Source organism: Suricata suricatta, chromosome 4 (genome assembly GCF_006229205.1).
Source record: "Suricata suricatta isolate VVHF042 chromosome 4, meerkat_22Aug2017_6uvM2_HiC, whole genome shotgun sequence".
NCBI lineage: Eukaryota > Metazoa > Chordata > Mammalia > Carnivora > Herpestidae > Suricata > Suricata suricatta.
In genome coordinates, this window is record NC_043703.1 from 114,587,152 (window position 1) to 114,596,479 (window position 9,328).

At 41.0% G+C, this 9,328-nt stretch overlaps 1 pseudogene; it reads left to right on the plus strand.

Moving 5' to 3' along the window:
• Positions 1-7,013: 7,013 nt before the first annotated feature.
• LOC115290670 lies at positions 7,014-7,383 on the plus strand (annotated as a pseudogene).
• The last annotated feature ends 1,945 nt before the right edge of the window (positions 7,384-9,328 follow it).

Here is a 9,328-nt window from a genome sequence, read left to right on the forward strand (position 1 = left end):
AGAAAGACCTTTTCAATAATTCAGAAGCTTTCTTTTTAAGGATACTGTGCTTTACTTATTTAACCATTTCAGGATCATTAAAACTGTCTGCCAAGGAAATTGACACTTGTACATTCACTCTTTAGAAAACAAAACTTTTAAAGTAAAATACTTCAAGTATCCAAAAGATATTGTATATATTCATATGATATACATATTTATGTGTCTCTATGATAAAGTTATAAATATAAAATTAGTGCCGTGTACTTACAACTCAGTCTAGGAAATAGAAATTAGGGGCACCTGGGTGGCTCAGTCGGTTAAGCGTCTGACTTCAGCTCAGTCACGATCTTACAGTTTTCTGAGTTCAAGCCCTGCATCAGGCTCTGTACTGAGTGTGGAGCCTACTTGAGCAGGTGTGCATGTAAATGCAGGGGAGGGGCAGAGAGACCGGGAGAGACAGAATCCCAAGTAGGCTCCACACTCGGTGCAGAACCTGATGTGGGGCTTGATCTTAGGAAGTCAAGATCATGACCTGAGCTGATATCAAGAGCCAGACACTTAACAGACTGAGCTCTCAGGTGCCTCAGGAACAGATCTCTCTGTCTGCTAAGCTCCTTCACTCAAATTTAACTGCTTCAATCATGGCCTCTGTCTTGGGGAACTTTCAGGTGAGGAGGAACAAGGTATCTCCCCCTTGATCCCACTGCCCATTTCAAATTGGCTCATTATGATGTGTGCGTGAGGCAAAAGGAAGCAAGAGGACATGGGCCTTTCAGGCTGTCCCAATTCTTTGGATCTTCCTGGACCCTGATCAGCTCTCCCATTGTGACTCCTTCTTTACTTTAGCTTGAGGCAGAGCTTTTGGCTTTTGTCATCTAGTAAGGTTAGTGATTATCTGACCTATAGCCATTTTGGGATTACTGTCTCTGGACAATAAAGATATCTCTTTGTGCAAGGCTCTAGCCTATTTGTTTTCAAAACGGACCATTTTGACTGAAGCTTATTCTTTCTTGCAAGAATCAATGTCAGAAGTAGCCAATTATATGACTTAGTTTCCATGACTGAGGATAGTTTTTGACTTTGATACAAAAACACCGGCTGGGGGGCAGGGTACCTGGGTGGCTCAGTTGGTTAAGCATCTGACTCTTGATTTTGGCCACAGTCATAATCTTGCAGTTCTTGAATTCAAGCCCTCATTAGGCCCTTCACTGATAGTGTAGAGCCTGCTTAGGATTCTCTTTCTCTCTCTCTGCCCATCTTTCTCTCTCTCTCAAAATAAATAGAGTTTTAAAAAGTTAAAAATTAAAAGACACCAGATCAAGCAAATAAACTTATTGTCTTACAAGTAAAAGTCCAGTGGTAGGGTGGTAACTTACAAAGGTCAGCTGTGGCCCACTCATGTTCATATAGAGCCAAGTTTATTCCTCTCTTCATCCTGCCATTCTCAGCAGAGACTGTATCCTAAGACTGACTTCCTGTGGTAGTGAGGGAGATGCCAGTAACTACAGAGGATCGAGACCTTCTTGGTGATGTCTTGGAGTAGCGGCAAGGAGAGGCTGTCCACTAACATGAAACGTCTTTTCCCTTTAGTCTGATTGGTCCAATTTAGGTCATGTGTTCATATATAAGATACTGTATTTCTAAAAGCCTCTAAAGCTTTAGATTTAATAGGTGCAGAGTTGATGTTCCAAGTTATAGTAGTTTAACTAATTCCTGGCTCTGAGCGTGGCTGGAGAATAAGGGCTTGAGTGATGGAATCCACATCCTCCTCTCCTTAACAACTTTTCTCCACTCTGTAGATATGAGGGTCACCAGAAACTGGAGACATTCATCTTCTCAGGTTAGCAACCTTAGCAGAAAGAGAGCAGCTTCTCTGATAACTCTACAGAAAAACCCCAGAGAAGATCCTGATTGGCCATATTCTCATTCCTGAATCAATTACTGTGACCATAAGAATAGAATACTTTGGTCAGGTCTGAGTCCTGGGTCTAAGGGGAGGCACCCCTAAGCAATGTAGAAGTAGTTCTCCTCTACAAAAGGGCTTGGTTACTGAAAAAGGTGAGGACAGGTACTGAGAAGGCAAAACTAATAGCTGTTCACTATAATGAGTATTTTAGCAATTCAAAGGAGGCCAATTTGGCTAGAGTAGTAGCTCTCAAATTGTGGTCCCCAGACTTACTGAATCAGAAACTGTATGGGGTGGAGCCAGCAATCTGTGTTTTAATAAACCTCTCAGGTGATTCTGATGCAGGATGAAGTTTGAAAATCAGTGATCATGAGGTTTCCCTCTGGAGCTTTGGAAGTACAATAGAGAAGCAATTAATTCTGGGTATAGGAAAGGTTTCTTAGGAGAGGTGGAATTTAATTTGAGCTCTAAAAGATTAGGTGGACCTCACTGTTTGAAAACATTTCCATTTCTTTCTCTCCACCTTCCTACTCTTGCATTGAAGCCTGGCTGATGCCAGTTTAACATATTCATTCTGCCTCTTGAGCCACTGTGTTTCAGCTTTTCTTTCTCCTACAGTATCCTTTTTTAATCGGTTTTAGTGATTAAAACCCTAGCCATCCTTGAAGTTTCAGCTCGAACCTTCATTTCTTCTGGGAAATCTTTTTTTTTTAAATTTATTTTAATTGTTTGTTTATTTTGAGATAGAGGGAGTAAGAGCAGGGAAGGGGCAGAAAAAGAGGGAGAGAGAGAGAATTCCAAGTGAGCTCTGCACAGTCAGTGCACAGAGCCCAATGCAAGGCTTGACTCACGAAACTATGAAATCGTAACCTGAGCCAAAATCAGACGCTTAACAGACTGAGCCACCAAGGTACCCCCATTTCTTCCAATAAATCTTACCTGATAATCTCAATTTTCACATAGTAATTGATTTTTCTATATACGAGGCATTATGATAAGTAATGGGATTATGTAAATATGCCATCCGGCTTAAAGGATATATGCAGTTTTTAAAGATGCCATCAGAATACCCTCTAAAAAAGGCTCCGCCAGTTTACATACTCACTAACATGGGCTATTAAGTTCCCCACATCCTCACCCCCACTAGATACTATCAGTCTTTCATTTTTGCCAATCTGGTAAGTGGACAATATCTTCTTACTGTTTTAATATGTATTCCTTTGATTACTAATAAATTTGGCTACGTGCATTTTCTCTGCTATGACTTGCTTGTTAATATCTTAGTTTGAGCTGCTATTTTATGAGAATATCATTGAATGAGGGGCTTATAAACAACAAACATTTACGTTTCATAGTTCTGGAACTTGGAAGTCCAAGATCAGGGCGCCAGCATGACCAGTCTGGTGAGAACCCTCTTGGGGGCTGCAGACAGCTTGTCCTTGAATGGCAGAAAGACAGCCAGCCAGAGAGCCTCTCAGGGGTCTCCTTTGTAAGAGCACTAAGTCCCATTCACGAGACCTCCACCCGCCTGACCTAATCACCTCCCAGAGGCCCCACCCCCTAATACCATCACTTTAGGGGTTAGGATTTCAACTTATGAATGGGGGTTGGGAGTGACACAAACATTCATTCCATAAGAATATTCTAAGCTCTAGTGTTTATTTGTAAGCTTATCATACAGAAAATTTAATTTTTTTTTTTAGGTGTACAGTTCTTTGTATTTTAACTCATGTATAGATGTGTAGAACCACCACCGTAATCAGAAAAAGAACAATTTTATCGTTCCAAAATGCTCCCTTTTGCTATCCCTGAAAGGTCACACTTTTCCTCCAGCTGTAGCTCCTGGCAACTGCTGATCTGGTCTACATCACTATAGTCTGATGGTTTTGAAAATGTTATATAAATGGAACCACATAGCATGTAACTTCTTGAGGCTAGATTCTCTCACTCAGCATGTTTTAAGATTTATCCATGTTGTAGCATGTATCAGTAATATGTTCCTTTTTATTACTGAGTAGTGTTCATTGTATGGACCTACCAAAATTTGTGTATCCATTTATCCTTGAAGGACATTTGGTTGTTTCCAGTTTGGGGCCATTACCAATAAATCTGCTGTGGATCTCTGTGTATAGGTTTTTATGTTGATATAAGCTTTCATTACTCTAGGGTAGATTCTCAGGAGTGGAATTGTAGGGCTGTATTGAAAATACTTTCTTAACTTTGTAAGAAAGTGCCAAACCATTTTCTAGAATGGCTGTATCATTTTGGATTCGCACTAGCAACGTATCATATTGCCTCACTGCCTTTGCCAGAGCTAATTAAATTAGGGCTAAGTGCCTCAGCCAAAAGGTATGTTCTGTTAGCCAGACCAGTGACTTATGAATAGGTCAGTATGAGAACGCTGCCAAAAGGGGGATGAGTGGACTCAAACAAATCTGAATCTGAGATTCACAGAAAGAAGAGAAGCAGAAGCCAAGGTTAGAGGTGAAGCAGAAACCTAGAAATACTGAGTCATCTGTTTGATAGACGTATTAAAGTAGGAACAACAGTTGCCTATTTCAGAGGGCATGAGGAGATGACTAAGTCAGCAGTGCTGCTGCTGGGTCGTGAATGGTAAGTCCATAGTCTCTTGCTTTTTGAGACCTGGCTTTCCAGTAGTAGAGCTGGAGACTCTGTTGGTCTGTTTGTATGTTTTCTGTGCAGCCTTAAAATAAACTCACAAGTTTTAGAAGGAACCTTTAATGTAACAGCTTTTCTGAGATATAATTCACATATGAATTCAATGGGTGTCATCCATTGAAAGTGTATCATTTGGTTGTTCTTAATATGTTCATAGAATTCTTTTTTTTAATGTTTTTTAAAAAATTTTTTAATGTTTTATTTATTTTTGATACAGAGAGAGACAGAGCATGAGAGGGGGAGGGACAGAGAGAGAAGGAGACACAGAACTGGAAGCAGGTTCCAGGCTCTGAGCTAGCTGTCAGCACCAGAGCCTGACGCGGGGCTCGAACCCACGAATGTGAGATCTGACCTGAGCTGAAGTCGGAGGCTTACTCGACTGAGCCACCCAGGCGCCCCTGTTTTTTTGTTTTTTTTTTTTTTTTTTGAGAGATAGAGATGGCGAGAGCAGGGGAGGGTCAGAGAGAGAGGGAGATACAGAATCTGAAACAGGCTCCAAGCTCTGAGCTAGCTGTCAGCGCAGAGCCTGACATGGGGCTCGAACCCACGAACTGCGAGATCATGACCTGAGCCGAGGCTGGACACTTAACCGTCTGAGCCACCCAGGCTCCCCCATAGAATTCTACACAGCTATTAGCCCAATCAACATTAGGAACAGTTTCATCACTCCAGAAAGAAATTCCAGGGGCACCTAGGTGGCTCAGTCTGTTAAGCATCTGACTCTTGATTTCGGCTCAGGTCATGATCTCATGGTTCATGAATCTGTGCTGACAGCATACAGCCAGCTTGGGATTCTCTCTCTCTGCCCCTCCTCCATTCACATTTCTCTCTCTCTCTCTCTCTCTCTCTCTCTCTCTCTCTCTCTCAAAATAAATTAATAAACTAAAGAAAAAAACTAAAGGAATTAAAAAGAAAAGAAAACAAAATTAAATTAAAGTAAAATAAAAATTCCATATCCCCAGCCAAACAAATGTTTTTATCATGGGAACCACGTGCAGTTCCTGACTGTTCCTGAGTAACAGCTTTCCATTCCCTGCAAATCCATAAAAGTCTTCAAACAAGACAATCACAGCTTACTGCAGGAGCCAGGTATACGCCCACCCTATTGAAATTACAAAGCCTACCTCCTACATGTGCCTGTTCATTCTGTTTCTGAGTATGACTCTCATAGAGCTCTGTGTGATGTGTGATGTCCTCTTCCCCCAGGTTGTAAGTATATGTGACAACAAACTGCTAGCAATCTCATTTTTTCAGAGTTGGGTGTCATGTGTTCAGCCATGTCAATAATCCTAGGGTAGGACTCCCACCCTCACTAATGGGGTGAATAGGAAGAAAACAAAACAAGGTGTTCAATATCTGAGCAGGCAGAAGGAAGAATCAACACACTTGAAAATATTTAATTGAATTTATCCAGTTGGAGAAGCACAAAGAAAAAAGAATGAAGACAAATGAACAGAGCCTAAGAGATATGTGGGACACCATCACACATACCAACATATGTATAATAGGAGATATAATTCCCTCCTAAACAGGGAAGAAAGACTTTCTGAGGAAATAATATACAAAGACTTTTCAAATTTGGTTAAAGATGTGAAACTATACATCCAAAAAGTTCAATGAACTAAAAGTTTAATTTATCTGAGCAAGATGAATTCAAGGAGATCCACATACAGGGACAATATAGTCAGCACTGAATGGAAATTGTATGGATCCACATACAATACAACATAGTCAACCTATTGGAAGACAAAGAATCTTGAAAACAAGAGAGAAGGGACTTAACTTGGACAAGAGAGCCCCAGTAACAGTGACAACCAATTTCCCTTTGCAAATCATGTTGGCCAGAAGGCAATGGAATGATATATTTAAAGTGCTCAAAGATGGGACACCTGGCTGGCTCAGTCAGTAGAGCATGTGACTCTTGATCTTGGGGTTGTGCATTCAAGCCCTATATTGGCTGTAGGGATTACTTAAAAAAAAAAAGTCAAAAACCTTTCTTAAAAACACTTTTACTTATTTCTGAGAGAGAGAGAGAGAGAGAGAGAGAGCAAGCAGGGGAGGGGCAGAGAAAGAGGAAGAGAGAGAATCTCAAGCAGGCTCTGCACTGTGAGCGCAGAGCGCAATGTGGGGCTCAAACTCATGAACGTGACCTGAGCCAAACTTCAAGAGTCGGCTGCTTAACCAACTGAGCCCCTCAGGTACCCCTAAAAATTAAAAAAAAAATTAAGAAAAACTTTAAAAGAATAAAAATAAAGTGCTAAAAGAAAAAAAAAGTGTCAACCAAGAATTCTATATCTGGTCAAACTATCCTTCAAAAATGAAGAGAACCCCACTCCTTTGACCTCTGATGTAGCCACTGCCACCACCTTCCAGGAAGAAGTGGGAGAGGAGCTTAAGTTGTCTGTCACCCAAGTCTTCTAGCTGTGTTACCCACAAAGGGTATAAGATGTTCATCAGTGCCAAGCTTGCCTGCACCCCTGCTCTGATCCAAGGTGGATCCATAATTGCATCCAGACCAATTTCTGCATGTGTTATCTTGAGAGAAGAGGGCTTTACAGTATTTAATGGGAGCACAGAATGGTGTGTTTTAGCTAAACTGATAGGAGTTTCAGGCCAGTGCAATCAGCAGAGACATTGATATCACGGCCAAAGTTATTGGTGCAGGTGGTACAACAATAGAAGTAGCAGTTTCTGGTGCTGGTATTGAAATAGGATTTGGCAGCCTCCTTACTGGTTTTGCCAGAACCCTTCACGTGAACCAGCAGCCGTTCTCATATGCTCTCCTTGGACTTGCCTTGCCTGAAGCTTTGGTTTGATAGTGCTTTCTTAATTTTATTTTCCATGCAACAGAAATCACTGCTTGAAATGTTGTAATTCATATTAATTATGGATGTAATTCTGTGTCTCTTACTGTGACTCAAAAACCTATGGTGTTAGTGTCACGGAATGTTCATTACAAGTTTCCCCCACTGTCTGAGGATAGAACATTCCTATGAAATATTTCTTAAGCCAAATATAAAGTGAAGAGTATCCCTCCACTTTCTGAAAATTGTGTTACACCACTGTTTTTATGAAAGACCTACATTGGTACCTGTCTTAGGTGTTTCTTTCTTCTGCCAGTTCATATCTATTGTTGAACCCTTCTAGTGAACTTGTTATTTTAGTTATTGTACTTTTTACCTCCATAATGTCCATGTGGTTCTTTAAAAAAATTATTCCTCTGTCTTTATTGACATTCTCTATTTGTTGCAACATGTCATACATTTATTTACTTCTTTTAGCATGGCTCCCTTTAGTTCTTCCAATATATTTCTTTTTTGTAAGGCTTTATTGTTTTATTACGTTTTAAATGTTTCTTTATCTTTGAGAGAAAGAGAGCAGAAGCAGGAAGTGAATCTTGTGAAACCTTGTGAAGTGACTCATATCAAAGAATCTATGGGCATATTTAGGAATCACTTTTTTTTATTGTTTATTTATTTTCGAGAGATAGAGAGCAGGGGGTGGGCAGAGAGATAGGGAGATAGGATCTAAAGTGCTGTCAGTACAGAGCCCAACACAGGGCTCAAACTCACAAACTGCAAGATCATGACCTGAGCCAAAGTTGGACGCTCAACTGACTGAGCCACCCAGGCATGCTTAGAAACCACCTTAATAAGAAGAGGCAAACTGGGGCATCTGGGTGGCTCAGGTGGTTGAGCATCCAAGTTCAGCTCCAGTCATATGGTTCATGGGTTTGAGCCCCACATTGGGCTTGCTGCTGTCAGTGAGGACTCGCTTTGGATCCTCTGTCCCCCATCTCTCTGCCGCTCCCCTGCTCGTGCTCTCTCTCTGTCAAAAGTAAACATTTTAAAAAATTATTTTAAAAAAACCTGGCAAACTGATTTCTAGTCACTGTTCCACTGGCTTTGATAAAACTCAGAAAACTAAGTGTTCTTTCGAGTTAGTTTCTGAACTTCTCTGTTTATTATACATGGGCACACCTTATAGTCTGGTACAAATGAGGCAAAATTCAAATATCAGTAAGAACCAACTTTGGTTGATGTTTATGATCTTTACCAGGGCATGATATGGCTCTGGGGTTTCTCAGACTTTCATCATGGCTCTGTGTCTATCCCAACCATTAGATTTGGATTCTAAAGACATGGAGTGCAGGGCTGCCCTGGGTGGCTCAGTTGATTGAGTGTCTGACTCTTGATTTTGGTTCAGGCCATGATCCCAGGATCATGGGATTGAGCCCCATGTTGGGCTCTGTTGAGTATGGAGCCTGCTTAAGATTCTCTCTCTCTCTCTCTCTCTCTCTCTCTCTCTGCCCCCTCCCCCTCACATCTGCACCTCTCCTCAACTCATGTGCTCTCTTTCTTAAGTAGAAAGAAAGAAAGAATGAAAGAAAGAAAGACAAACATATAGAGGGCAGTTATTGCCTCCAAATCCTATTTTTTACAACATTTGCACTTGAGATGAGATGGTGATAAGATTCTTTATGTCATTTAGACAAAGTCCCAAGCATATTAACAAATCACAGGAAAAAGCTTGTGATGACTATTCTTTTTTCTAATCCTTTCAGGCATTGAGCTGTGACTGTGCTGAGCAGGCAGAAGCCACGCAGTGGTAGAGCTGCTCAATTCTTGTGTGGCCAATCAGAGAGCAGAGTGGGCAACAAAAGGGGAGGAGGATTTTGGACAAGAGTGACTGTCAGAAGAGGGTGTGGAGTAAAATGACTTCTTTTTCTGTCAAGAATACTGACATTTTTAGATGGGAATG